A 15,495-nucleotide genomic window follows, 5' to 3' on the forward strand; every position below is an offset into this window, starting at 1 on the left:
CCACAACTAGAGAAAGCCCTAGCACAGAAATGAAGACCCAACACAGCCATAAATAAATTTAAAAAAAAAAATGGTACCCATTCTCACACACACAAAAAAGATGTATCCTTCAGTCTAAAGCATTTTTGAACCAATTTGAGAAATTCTAGATGCCTACATGCCTACGTGCTACAACAACATTTAAAAGTTTTACTGAACATCCACAGTAGATCTCTAGTACATGAATTTACTGCTCCACAATAGACAGAAAGTTAACACTGGCTTGGAGTGCACATTTGTGCACTGCTCCAGACCACTAAAATAGAATGTTTTTCAATTTGGTCAAAGTAATAATAACTTGTTTAACTGAGAACTTATTACATTCCAGGCACTGTTCTTAGTGTTTCAAGGACTTGTTATATACAATGTCTCATTTACATTTCAGAGAACCCGCGATCATGCCCATTTTGCAGACCAAGAAACTAAAGAACAAGGTTAAATAGCTGTACAGAACCCAGAGACTTTCAGTGACAGTGCTGGGATTTAAACCTAGGCAGCCAAGTGTCAGCCCTGTGCCCTTAATTGCTACACTGGGTTCTTATCCAGAATGTTATAACTTCCCAGTTGGTTCTTTCAGCTATAGTGTATCATCACCTTTTCCAGCTCCCCATCATTCTTTCTGACATTCACAAACATAAATAATCACTTACTGTTGAAATCTATTGATTCTTCAAGAAAGTATTCCTTTAAGTCATATTCATAAGGCTATTGATTTTAACAGAGAGAAATAAATTGAAGAAGATAAACTAAAAAACAGTGCCCTTGCTTAAGTGGTCAGAGTCTCCGGAGAATACATCTCAAAGGCTACTGCATGCTAGAAGCTGACTCCTTTTCCAATCTGATGTTTGCCTACTTTTTTTGTATACTGACAGGCATATTCCCTGGGTCACTTAATGGCTGGGCATACTTTGGCATATTACACAATTTTCCATGTGATTTCTTCGCAATCTTTGACATAGTACACAATTTTCTGCCTTTGTATCTTCCTACTTAGACTGATTTACTGTGTCCTTCTAGCTGTACAAAAGGACTTGCCATATTCCTGTGCTTTCAGATTGTAGAATCTAGTATTGAAAAATTACTGAGGACACGTGTACAAGACTATATCTAAGAAAATGTAGACATTAAATCATACAAAGGCAAGTACTTTATATTTTCCAACTACCTTGTTTATTTAAACAGGAATGTCATTAATGTAGGTTATAGGCCCTAGAGAATTTTAACAGATTTGACGTTGTCTCCCAAACTATGTCTAAATGCTTTCAAATGATTCAAATTATCTTACCTCTGACTATTCTGAAATCATGTCTTATAACTTTTCCTGGAACATCCTATGCTACAGCCATACCGTGATTTTCAAAAGACATCACACCCCTTGCCCCACCTTGTCTTTCTTTACACACGCCATTCTCACCACTTTGAATGCCCTTCCAACCTATCCTTGCCATTTTGTTGATCTTTGTGAAGATATTCCCTGACTGCTTCTAGGTCAACTGGATTAACCTTTCCTTCATCACCTCTGTGCTTTCTATACACCTTTTGCCTACCTATTACAGCACTTAACTCTTTATATTTCACACATAAATTTACAGGTCTGTAATCCTGAAAGGTAGGAACTGTGTCTTTCTCAGTTTTGTACACCCAAGGCCTTATACCACAATGCTGGCCTAAAGTGGGCTCCTGACATATGAATGGATGAATAATATATTGGCTATTTTAAAGATGTTGCATTTTGGAAATACTTCAAGGGAAAAAAAAAAAATATATATATATATATATTACTGGGAGACTAAAGAAGATAACCAATGCTGAAGTCATCTATGAATCTACGCTTCAAACTCACTTGATTCTAAATCTAAATGGTAAAAATTATATTTTATTATAGTTTTGTTTACCTCAAGAGCTGAAAGAATCCTACAAGTTAGTTTCAATTCTACTGTCTTTTTTTAAACCTCTCTTCAGAAATATGGTTCTGTTTCTACTGAGGCAGGCTGCTCTGGGAGTAGTATATTGTAACAAGCACCTGCTCAGAAATACTGGGGAAGCATCATCGAATTTCTTTAGTTCTTGCTGCCCAGAGACCCACATATTGCTTTCTCTATGTAATCGTCTGCATAAAATAAGCAAAGACAGAACAGACAGATACAAAGTGAGACTGGCACTGTGATAGCATCACTTTCTACCTGATGACTGTACCCTCATCTGCAATCAATAGAATCTTTGTTATTCACCGATACATTTCCAGACCGACTCTGAAGGGCCAGGCTTAATCTGAAATCAAAATAATGCCAACAACAGCATCATACTATTTTGATGATAAATAAATCATATTAATTTTGATCAGGATTATTACATAATCCAAGAAAGCTCTAAGATACTATTTAATGCTATCAATTGGCAATGAGGGAAGTGATAATGCCTGATTCAGGTGAGGATACAGTAACTCATCTGTTTTGCTGGCCAGAAGGTAAAGTAATATAGCTCTTGAAAAAACAATTTATCAAGAATTCTAAAAGATCCATAGCTTTTAACCCAGCAATTCTACTTCAAGGAGTCTGTTTGAGGCAAACAGTCTTTAATATGGTAAAGGAAAGATAATCTCTACAGTGCAACAGTGAAAAAGTAACTAGATCTCTAAGAGTCAGGGATATGCTATGGTATGTCCACTCAAAATACTATTACACAGCCATTAGAGTTACATAAAGTGTATATGATTTTAATAACTATGGAAGATAAAAGCAGAATGTGGTATAATTACGTCTTGGAAGAAGAAATACCCCCCACTCCAATTTTACAGTTGTTATTACTGGGTGGCAGGATTATGCATGCTTTTTTTCTCCAATTTACTTTTATGTACTGAATACCCTTTTCTACTAGTTTAATAATAAAAGATGAAAATTTTATATAATAAAATTAAATGTTAGGGCTTCCCTGGTGGCGCAGTGGTTGAGAATCTGCCTGCCAATGCAGGGGACACGGGTTCGAGTCCTGGTCTGGGAAGATCCCACATGCTGCGGACTGGCTGGGCCCGTGAACCACAATTACTGAGCCTGCGCGTCTGCAGCCTGTGCTCCGCAACAGGAGAGCCTGCGATAGTGAGAGGCCCGCGCACCGCGATGAAGAGTGGCCCCCACTTGCCACAACTAGAGAAAGCCCTCGCACAGAAACGAAGACCCAACACAGCCATAAATAAATAAAAATTTTAAAAAAAACATTAAATGTTAAAAATGTTTTAAATTTTAGAAGTACAAAATGCTAACCAACACACCAAGCATTTTGGTGGTGGTTGCATGAATATTATATAAAATTACACAAATTTTATTCCATATACTTCTGCACATGTCTTACTGGAAGATACCAGAGTAGTCACCATCATATCTACTGGAGTCACAAAGACCTGGGTTTCAATCCTGGCTGTAAATCATCATATTGGCTCTGTGATCTTGAGTAAAATACTGTACATCTTATCTGCCTCAGTGTCCTCATCAAAAAAACTGGGAAAGGAACACTGCCTTCTCAGGCTTGTTGTAAATCATCAAAATACTGTACCTGGCAGCATGTGACACACTGTAAGTCCTCAATACATGGTACCTAATGCAATTGCTTATTATCAGGGGAAAAAAAATAGATGTTATAAGAGACTCAAACACCAAAAAGCAGGCTGGTTGAGTCTCTATGGCCAAAAGCATTTCAAGTCCTGTTTAGTCATTTTAAAGGTATACATGATACCAGAACATCTGTGAATTTGATATTAGCCTTTTGTGAGTACTTTGAAAATAATAAATAAGCAAAATTGCACTATCCAAATCTGTAATATACAAGAGCTTTTATGAAAACACATCATTTAGATATCTCAGCTTGAGTATGAAGAGCGGTAACATTGTGAAACGATGATCTGAATGAACACTTTATTCTTATAAAAAGTCCTAGACAGGACACAGGACATAGTTTCTTAGCTGGCACACACAGGTCACTCTTGAACTGAGCTGAAAAGTACTGGTCCACCTAAAAGTATGTTTAGAAATAATAACAATTAAAAACGGCTATAAATAAGCCTTCTAAATTAGGTTTTTTGTTTTTTGTTTTTTGTTTTTTTAGGTGGAAAGGAAAGTTTGCTTTATTTCAGATGCCTGCAACTGGGGGGGTGGTGTGGTAAATTAGGTATTTCTAAAAGAAAAATTTTTAAATGTTATGGAAGATATGCTTTTTTTTTTCTGACCTATTTATAGTAGGAGGAAAAAGCAGATCCTTTTACAGTCATTTAATTACTAGGCTACCAGTAAAGAAAAGAGTTGAATTTGACCATTTGGCTGATTTACACTGCAGTTAAAAGGCCCATGGAATGTTAGGAAATTAATATTGTACAATGCTCATTCTTTGCACAACTTAAAGTATTTTCACAATAAAAAATGTTGATTGCAGCAAGTCTGAGCTGAGATCAGTTGGCCACGCAGCCTCACGGGTGGATATAACAGTGCTGTATTGTGAGGTTGCTTCTGCCTTGGTGGTGAGAGGTGAAAGCAAACCTGGCCATAAGGTAAAGTTCTGATCTAACCCAGATTTGTAAAACTGGCATCATTTCTTGGATGTCAGCAGACATTCAAAGGATAACCACAGGATACAGATACGGCACAATCTGATTATTCCAAACCAGTTACTGGCCAAGAATCTTCCCTCAATTCTACACACCTGGCATTGGGTGAACCTGACTGATCATGAGCAAATATCTATCAGCTATTTGACCTTTGGTGCATCTTCTGCTTTGGGTCAGCAACAGCTGATGATCCTAGGTAACTGGTTTTCAATTTCTAGTCCTGTCTTTCACCCATAACTTCCCTTAGAGCTTTATACAAAAAGGGAACACCCAAGGGAGTCTACCCATAAGTCAAAAAGGACTGAAATTATGAAAGGGCTTTGAGAGGCTCCTTTTCTCATCAATATCCTCCTCATTTGGCTCCTACTGGCTGCGTGGGGCAGGGAAGTGAGCAGCTGGGCTAGAACTCCACTCATCAGAGCAGTCAAGGGGCAGAGACTGGACCAGCAGTTCTCAGTACAAAGTAGCTCCAATAAGATTCTTCATCTCAAGAGCAGCATGTGATGCCAAAGTCTAATCTCTATTTTTAGACTTAAATCTTTCTCCCACCTACAAACTCTTTGAACAGGTCCATTGTGAGGTCTATCAGTCTATAATATTCTCATTAAAGACGCGGCATGCATATGACCATGGGCAAAACAGCCTTGCCTGACTGTACATGGGTGGGCACTGAGATCAAGAATTCTTATCCGTAACTGCATATGATAAAGCAAAAAAGCAGAGGTTTTACCTAAATGACACCAAGACGATGACTCCTTTTTTTTTTCTCATTAATTTGATGAATTTTAGGGGGGTAAATCGACTGAATCTAACAATTTATGTCATATATTCACTGAAATTGATATGGCATATGTTCACTGAAAACTTATCTTATGTCTGGTCTTAATAGCGTCTCCAAGGAAGAAAAGTTGTACATTTTGACAGCACAAAGAACCCCACAGAAAAAGAAATTTTCCATATTCTTTTCCGACTCCAGTTGGAACTCCTGATTATTCATTCAAGAAGTACTAATCAAGCACCTATCGTGTGCCAAGCACAGTTCTAGGCTCTGGGAATACGTCAATGAACAAAACAGACAAAAAAGCCTGTGCTCATGGAGGTTACATGTCTGGAGACAGACAATAAATAAGAAAATAAATAATAAGACATGTTACAAGATTATACATACGATGGAAAGAAGAGAAAGTAAAGCAGTGTGAGGGGAAAATAAGGCGGGAAGTGAGGGACAGACCACAATTTAAATAAGGTGGCCAGGGCAGACACACTGAGAAGGTGAATTTGAGCAAAAGACTTATAGTAAGGGAGTGAACCCCTCTGGGAAAAGCTAGGCAGAGAAAAATAACAAGGGCAAGAACTGTCTTCTGTGTTTACAATTACCAGGTTCTGCTAATTTTGCCTTTGGAAATTTCAGTATACTGAGATATCCTTTGAGCATATCTCTAAGTGTACATCTGAACAGTAATTCTGCTTCTTTCAGTAACTTTTCATCTACTGATAAATACAGCTATGCTTGCATAGTCATAAATATCATTCAGGAAGAATGAGCATAAAAGTATCTAGACTATGGTAAAGAAAGCTTATTAATTTGTATAAGCAAACAACATTTTATTTAGGGGGTAATTATAATTGTAAATCTGAGTTCCTAAGAAATCCCCAAACTTCTCAGTTTCTGATCTTTTGTGAATTAAGTTAGTCTGTAGACAAAGATTATGAGGTACCACGGTAGAATCTTAAATTAAGACAGATCTAAAGTAGCTTGACACTAGAGATGAATTTATTTAATCTTTCTCATAAAGAAGATGTGTAGTGTTCTTTCAGGATTTCCTCCTGCAAACCCAAACCTGAATATACAAAACCAAAGGCTGGTTCTTCAAAAAATTGACAGGATTATTCCCAACTAGAGACAGAATTTGACTTTCTACAAGCACATTAATTCTGCTTCACTGGCAAACTGGTTTTAGGTCCAAGTGGCAAAAAAAGGGATAATAATTCCTGACAAGGACAAGGAAATAAGTTTTCAGTTTTTTTCCTGAGTCAGCAGGGGGATGTAGGACACAAGTGACTTTTTAATGTGTATTTCTCTAAATATACATATAAGACGCAAAGCCCAATGGTACTGTGGAAATCAAAACTTTAGAAAAAGAGGCAAATAAAATGAATAAAATATGACTTTAAAACTAAAAAAGGAACTAAGTGAATTTCTTTTAAAATACACTGTAGCAACTATCTATTTCCATTAAAAAATAAATAAATTAGGCCTTTTATTCCAGAGCTTAAGTGAGTTGCATTTAGGTTTTAAATTTTCGACCAAGTAATAACGCTATATACACTATAACCTAATCCCAATTTTAGGAAGTTATCATAACACTCCAAATATAAGGTATAGCCGTTTCTTTAAAGGCCAAAAACTTACAACTTACTTTTTAAAACACTCTGTATTTCCCTAGTTCATCCTTTCTAATGTCGCAAAAGATATCTTCACATCCTTACAGAACTCAGATCTCTCTCTGCCTGTGAAATGAAAGGCCAAAACTATATTAATATATATAAAGAAAGGGGTGAATAAAAGTTAATTTTCTTTATTTACTCTTTATTAAAAAGTTACATTGAGATGGTTCGTTTATGGGTAAGTTTTATTTTCCACTTGTGTCTATGCAACACATATTTTAAGAGGATATATTTTTTATTTAATTAAAAAATAAAAACAATATAAGTTTTAATTTGAGTGAGAAAAGAGAGCTAGAGATTGGGAGTGAGAATTAGAGATTGAGAAAAACCTGCTAAAGTGAAAGTCATAAACAAAAAATGTTAGATCCTAGTCTGAGTTGGCAGGGAGGAGGGCAGACTCAAAAAAGGGAGGGAGGCTTGGAATTTCCAGTAACGGCAAACCAGTAACTCAGTGTTGCCCCTTTGGTGGCTTGGGAAGCCTCTGGAAGAAGTGTTTCTATGGAAGGTGGTGGGTGATTAGATGCCAATTTTCTCCCACCTTCTAACTTGACCCCTGATAATCTGGAAGGAGTTTAAGCGGACTTGGAGGCGCTAGTCTTCTAAAATCTATATGCAAGTGTACATTTTCTGACTGAGCGCTTTCACCTAGCAAATCTTCAGTGTTTCTCAATATGGTCCAATGACTACGTGCATCAGAATTGCTTGGGGTGCTTCTTATGGCTGCAGATTCCCACCTCCCTAATCTTCTGAATCTAGAAGAGTCCTGTGGTCTGAATGTCTGTGTTCCCTTTACAATTCATGTTGAAATCCTAACCTCCATTGTGGTATGATAGGAGGTGGGGTCTGCGGGAGGTGATTAGGTCATGAGGGCAGAGATCTCCTGAATGGAATTAGTGCCCATATAAAAGAAAGCTCCGTGCGAGGTTAAAGAGAGAACACGACCGTCTAGGGAGCAGGCCCTTTCCCGACACTGAATCTGCCGGTGTCTTGATCTTGGACTTTCCAGACTCCAGAACTGTGAGAAAACATTGTTACTTAAGCGACTCAGTCTGTGGTATTTTGTTATAGCAGCCTGAACAGACTAAAAGCAAACAGTAACCCTAAAAGTCTGCACTTCAATAGGACTCTTACAAGACTTTTAGACTTGAGCTTGATCTACGTCAAGATCCTCATGATTATTGAGCTCCCTGTCTTCAGCCACCAACATCCCTCCGGGTTCTCTGATTTCCTACCTCAAAGATAACATAACTGTAAGACACATCAAAATCAATTATATCCTACAATCCAATAAAAAACTGCTGGCTAATATCATATTTACAAAAAAAAATATCAGTGCATTACAACTAGCAAAGACTTTGACAAGAGAGGAAAACTGAAAGAAAGGAAGAGTGGCAGGCAATCTCTTGTACTCTGCGTTAAGAACAGAGACAGGACATTGCACTGTAGCTGCTCTACGACTCTTGAGGATGAGAAGGTAAGCCTACACCTCACTAAGCTTCTCAAGATTCTCATTTATGTGAGCATTTAACAAACACATTAATCTAAAATTCTTTGCCCTTTAACCAGAAAACTGAAACCTAGGAACATTTCTTCGTAAGTAATGAGCTACTTCAGTTGAAAGATATACTTTTTCAGGAATTGCTTGGAGGATGATAGTTTAGTCTAATAACAGAGATCAAAGATATTTATTTACCTTCTAATTAATAAAAATTTACAAAGCCTTTTGGCTCACGGTGCCAAATTTTGCTGAATTTGTACTGCTAAGAGTTTATCTGGGCTAAGAGTAAGGAGAGTTCTGATTCATTCTTTCATATTGCAACTCAACAAATATTTATTAAGCACTGACTATGCGCAAGGCATTGAGGAGAGTTAACAAAATAGACACACTCCCTGGTTCCTTGGAGACTTTAAAGTCTTTGGGGGGTAATAGACAAGTGTATGGGAAAGTGGAGGAATAAGATAATAAGGAAACACTCCAATAATAGTACGGATGCACCCTCACCCAGATTTAGACAAGATGAGTAAGTGGGAATAGCATGGGCAGAGACCGAAGCAAGAGAGAGAGAGAGCACATTCAAATAACTATAAGGAATTTGGTGTACTTGACCTTCAGATCCCAAGAGTAGGTTTTGAGAGTTTTGAGCTGATGGTCCAAGATAGGTGGAAGCAAGATTATGAGGGCTCTTATAGACTATGTTAAGACATTTCTTTTTAATCCTAAAAGCAAATAGGAAGCCACTGAAGCGTTTAAATGAATGAAGTCAACATGCTTTTGCTTGTGATATATAGAGGTTGCTCACTGATAAGATCAAAGCAGGAGCTTGAGTGAGTAGCACAGGTTTTAGATAAGGGCAGGGCCTGGAGCTGAAGATAAGGCAGGTGTGTGCAATGTGGATACAGGAAGTCCCCAGTCTGAACATTCTTAGTTGGGGAGTCATTTCATAGGAACTGATCACATGGTCTAATGGTCAATGTATGGGTGTATGAGGTCAGTCAGGTGATTTCTGCAAATTACTTTCACTCTACCCATCTGTGAGTATGGGGAATGCAGCAAAGTGTAATATTTCCTCATGGTTTTGGTGCTTATCGTGATCTTAGCTATAAAATTATGCTCCCTCCTGTGTCAGCCAGCTGCGTGCAATAATGTCAGTTTCAGGACTAAGAAAACATTCACCCATTTTCCCAACCAACAGGGCAGAACTTGTAAAGTTCTAAGTTCCCGTGGAACACACTTATGAAGATGCAATAAGTATGTGAGTGATTACCAAGATTTTACGTTATGAATTTTATATTCATGCCTCAAAGGTAAAATAAACCTTTTTAAAGGACAGGTTTATCTTGCTCTATACAACAGATTTACTCCCAGAAAATTGTGTATAAATTGTTTTAAACTAAAGTGTATTTTGAGAAAGTTTGGGGAGCGTCCCTACCGAAGAGAAATTTAATGATTACTTGTAAAGATTGAACCTTGTTATTGTATTGTATATATTTTCTCAGGTGAGGCACGTCTAGACTGGATTGCTTTCACTTCTCGCCACATGAGAGGAATGTCGCCAGAGTCATCACCTGGAAAGTCCCTGAGTCTCTCAAGAGACGGCACAACACCAGGGCAAACATTATAGTATGCGATGTGCTCCATAGGTGTCCTTCGGTTGGAACCCTAGTTTCAATGGACTGGATCCTTAGGGAAGCTGTCTGAGGATGGCGGTATGACTGAACTGCCAATCACAATGCCCTTCTCCCTGGCTCCCTTCCAGCGATTGGTCTAGGGGTAGTCATGTGATAGAGTTCTGGCAATGATACATAAGCAGAAGCGGCCAGATGGGACTTCTGGGGACGCTTGCTTGATTTAGCTGACACACCCTTTGGAGTTTTGCTCCTTTGCACTTCTCTTTCCTGCCTTGTCACAGACTGGATGCCTGGTGGCAGCCATCTTATAGCCATGAGAGAGAAAGCCAGAGGCACAGAAAGATGAAATGAGCTTGCTTTCCAGATGGCATCACTGGGCTGCTTCATCAACTCTAGATTGCATGCTCCGGACTTTTGTTGAATGAAACAAGGAAATCTCCATACTTAATTAAGGTTCTATTTGTTAATTTTTCTGATAGTTTGCAACATACTCTTAACGAATATTCTGAATTTCTATTCAAACTTCTCTGAATACAACGTACCAAGTTCTTTGCTACTGAAATACATGGCATGCTGCAGCGATTTAATAATGTGGGTGGGAACAAGCAAGCCATTACCTCTAAAATGTAAATGTTTATATAGTGACATTTGTAGAGGCTCCTTCTATAAAAGATGCTAGGCTACCTGATCTATTGTGTTGTTAACAAAAAACACCAGGAAAACAAAACCCAAAAACTCTCTACATCCTGCCTAGGCATTTTGGCCACAATTACTCTCACTTAGTTGAGCTTGATTGGTCAAGTATTAAAAATGACTGAGCCCTGAATGCTAAAGCAGGAGCAACACACTGGCCCAAGGGAATAACTGTCCAGAAAAACGAAAGGACAAAATGCTTTGTGGACAATTTTGGGCAAATTAAAGTTACACAATAATAAGCACTGCGCAAACCGGACAAAAGCAATCAGCCACCAGGGACTGGGTAGTTCTCTTTAAGCAAACATGTGGGCTAAAGTTCACAACAGCTATACTTATTCAAGGTGCAACCCATCTGGCAGGCTCCAGGATTTTCAGGCTAGTTTATATGCACACGAATATAAATCCTTGCAGGATATCAAAGAGAGCACAGTTACATTTGTGCACGAGTGTGTATTTATATTGGCACTTAAATGCATATAAACATCGGTAAGTACATATTTCTATTCAAGGGGATAGTTGGTGAGTTTAAAGATCACTAGAGACTTCTCACTCCCACTTGTATATAGAAGTTCTGGCTGCACTGGTTTTCACTTTCTTCGTATATAAATAGTCTTCTATAGTTGAGGAAGTCTCCTGAGCAATAATTTTATTTTATGTGTAGGGGCTACACCTTGGACATTGAACTGAAAATGATGAAACACATAAAATATCTGCCACAATGATTTTCAAATTCCTGTAAGCCATCTGGAGCTATGCCCAGTGATTTGAATTTGCACAGAGAAAAACTGAGTTCCAGAGAGATGAGGCCAAGTGCTCACCGAAAGAACAAGAAGAGTCATCAGGGCTGCTTAAATCTAGTTGTGTGGATTATTTAATTTGAACTGTTCAAATTGTTTATCAAAGTGTCTAGAGTTGGCCACAGGACTTCCAAATCCCCAGTTCATTTTATGACACAGAGGCAAACTTTTCTCTAGGAAATTAAATGGTCTTCTATAAACAGGAGGAGTATTGATAGAAGTATCAGCAACAAATCCAAGTTACTGCAGTGTATGTGAATTTAAAAATAAGCTCAAAGGCTCCAGCTGATTTGTTTACTTAAATATATTTGTTGAATACGTATACTCATAAAAATTACCTGGGGAGTCTGTTTAAAACACCCAGAAATTCTGATTTTCTAGGTCCTATGGGGGAGGGGAGGGCCTAAGAACATGAGTGTTAACAATGGCTAAATGATTCTGACACAGGAAGGCCTGCGGGTCCCACTTTGAAAAACGCTGGTCTATGCTGTTCTAGATGCCAGAGACACATATCTCAGACTGCTCAGTCTAGTGAGAGAGACAAGGACACAATTTTACAATGCCTTCCAAACATTCAGAGGGATGTGAAGAGGACAGAAGAAGGCATAAAAAAGGAGGGCAGAAGTGAAACTAAACTCTCTTGCGGAACGAACCAGTTTTCAAACAGCAGAACAGCTAAAGAACAGGAGAAAAAGCGCTCGGGCAGGAAGCACGGCGGGGACAAGCATTCAGTGGGGCATGTCGGAAACTGAACAAGGAGTTTGGACCGACCAGGGCACCAGAGGAGTAGGGAATGAGGTTGGAGGATTAGGAGGTAGCATCCTGAATGACTTTTCTACCTACATGGGACTAGTTTGAACTTTTGATCCTGAAGGCACAGGGGGTCACTGAGGGTTGAAGCAGGAGGGGCAGAGTTAGATAAAATTTTTAGAAAGCCCGCCCAGCCATGATCACATGGAGGACACCTGGGGGAATGTAAGCTGATGGGCAGAGATGCCAGGTAACTGCAATTCTCGTCATGAGAAGAAGCCAGGACTGGTGAAGATGGATAGGCGAATGCCATTTGGAAGATGGTAACCCATCAGAGTAATCATTCCCTACGTGAATTGAAATGAATTCAGCAGAGAAGGTAGAACAGACAGGTCTTAGCAACTAATTTAATGTGGGGAGAAAGGCAAACGGGAGAGTAAGTGGTGGTTCTCAGGTTTCTGGTTTGTCTGACTCGGTAGCTGGTGTTAGCTTTGTGGGTGGGGAGTAAAGAAGTGGTGTTCTAGTATTTACTAATAGTAAATAAGAATGTGTGACTTACTGGTAGAGATTGAAAGAGATACATAGGGGCTTCCCTGGTGGTGCAGCGGTTGAGAATCCACCTGTCAGTGCAGGTGACACAGGTTCGAGCTCTGGTCCGGGAAGATCCCACATGCCGCGGAGCAACTGAGCCCGTGTGCCACAACTACTGAGCCTGAGCTCTGGAGCCCGCAAGCCACAACTACTGAGCCCACATGCCACAACTACTGAGCCTGCGCTCTAGAGCCCACGAGCCACAACTACTGAAGCCTGTGTGCCTAGAGCCCGTGCTCTGCAACAAGAGAAGCCACCGCAATGAGAGGCCCACGCACCACAACCAAGAGTAGCCCCCGCTGTGTCACCAAGTAATCAAGTCAGATAAGTGCTGATAAAGAGTGTTCCATTGTGACCTGCAGTGGCCTTTGGGCTGCCTCCTCTGTACTCGGTTCATTCATCTCTTCAAATATTTCCTGAGGTCCCCTGGGTGCCAGGTGCTGTACAGATAAACCTCAAAGCTCAAGGCCAGCCTCATCCTACTTTGAAAGCACAGCAAAAGCATTTCCATTTCCTTACAAATGTTACACTCTGTACGATGTGAACAGGAATTGAATTTGTATGCAAAGCACCGGGTGATATCGCACTTGGGCAAACAGCGAAAGGAGGTGGGGTGACATGCTTTAGGAAGATGAGGCTTAGAGGATCACAGAGTCTAAGATGAAAGTGGGGACGGGAAGAAACGGTGTGGCAGCATCACCTCCTCAGCCTCTGACCTTTTATTTTGTTTAACCCCTGACTTAACTCCAACGTCTGCCTGGGGAGCAAAGTCCTATGCTGAAGAGAAGCAGTTATTTCCCAGTATACTCTTTTGGTATTGAAAGAAGAATATTAAGATAAAAAAGAGTTAAACTCACCAAATTAAACTAAAATGTTTCTGAGCTCTGACTGCACTTTTTTAAAAATTAATTAATTAATTTATTTTTGGCTGTGTTGGGTCTTCGTTTCTGTGCGAGGGCTTTCTCTAGTTGCGGCAAGTGGGGGCCACTCTTCATCTCGGTGCGCGGGCCTCTCACTATCGCGACCTCTCTTGTTGCGGAGCACAGGCTCCAGACGCGCAGGCTCAGTAGTTGTGGCTCACGGGCCCAGTTGCTCTGTGGCATGTGGGATCTTCCCAGACCAGGGCTCGAACCCGTGTCTCCTGCATTGGTAGGCAGACTCTCAACCACTACGCCACCAGGGAAGCCCTGAATACATTTTTGAAACCTCCTCTTATAGTTATTTAGCATAGTTACTTTCTTTTTTTTTTTTTTAAATAGAACAAGTCTTTTAGGGTTTTTTTTTATTACTCAGAAAAGTTTTTTTTTTTTTTTTTAAGCTTTCTGACTCTGCGCTTGTACCTTTCACACTGTGACCAGGATTTTCTGCTCCTCATTAAGGAAAGTGAGCTTGATCCTGTCACAGACCCATTTAGCACACATGGACCCACCACAGGCCCTGCTGACATGTTTTTTCACTTTAGGTAACCTCCTAAGAACTTTCGGTCTCACAGCATGAACTTCTCAGCACACGTCACATACAGATTTTGGTGCTTTTCCCAACCTTCTTGGTATAAAAGCAAGTAGTTCTACTACCAGGGGTTCAAGACAGCCTATTTTTGTTAGAGGCTGCATTGCATGATAGCCTACAATGGTGTGTCAAACTCAGGACCATGTTGAACGCCTCTAAACAGCATTCCTGGAAGGGCTTCCAATTTCTTAGAATTACTCTGAAAACTTAAGGTCTAAACCTCCAAAACAAGTTATTAGGAAGCCTGCTTTTATACTTTTAGAAACTTAGAACTGATACTATCCATACTTTAGCAGAGTAAAGCCTATGATTATTTCAGTTATCTATGCACTTGTTCAAGAAATACTGACTGAGTTCTTGCTAAAGATTCTAAGTGTCAAAAAAGATGAAGCCCTTGAGCTCATGAAGCCTACATTCCAGAGGCAGACAGAAACTAACTGGGGCTCTATAGCATATCTACAGTCACAGTGATATGCTGTCAGGTGCAAAATTAAAGCACAGCAAGTGGGCCAGGAGTGACAGGACTCCATCAGTTATGGTGGGCAGGGAAGGCCTCTTATATATTGAATAGCAATATGTGAAAATAAAATAAATATTTGAAACAACTAGAATATATTTGACTGCACAATTGATATCTGGTTCTGATCCCCACAATATAGTCCTTCCTTCAGGACTCCATCGCTGAGATCTACCAATCGCGAAACCCCATTTTAAGCACAGTGGGGAATAGAAGCATTACACCCCTTCCTGCCCTCAGAGTCTACTAACTAGTAGTGACTATCACACATGAAAGAACACGGTCAGTCATAATAAAGTCATAAAAAGAATTGTGCTAAGTCAGCTGATGGAGGGATTACAAGGCTGTAAGAGAACATGACTTCTGGTAGGACTTAACACCACGGCAGGATAGGGAACAGGGGAGACTAGGAATGTGACATTCCA

The 15,495-nt window shown here is 39.6% G+C and overlaps 1 protein-coding gene and 1 pseudogene across 3 annotated transcripts in view; both read right to left on the reverse strand.

The window, feature by feature from the left end:
* Positions 1-15,495, reverse strand: part of ELOVL6 (ELOVL fatty acid elongase 6) — a 135,437-nt gene that overhangs the window by 69,320 nt on the left and 50,622 nt on the right. The window lies entirely within an intron of this gene.
* Positions 14,358-14,706, reverse strand: LOC103006057 (60S ribosomal protein L34-like; annotated as a pseudogene).

The sequence above is a fragment of the Balaenoptera acutorostrata genome, chromosome 5, assembly GCF_949987535.1.
Source record: "Balaenoptera acutorostrata chromosome 5, mBalAcu1.1, whole genome shotgun sequence".
NCBI classification, from domain to species: Eukaryota; Metazoa; Chordata; class Mammalia; order Artiodactyla; family Balaenopteridae; genus Balaenoptera; species Balaenoptera acutorostrata.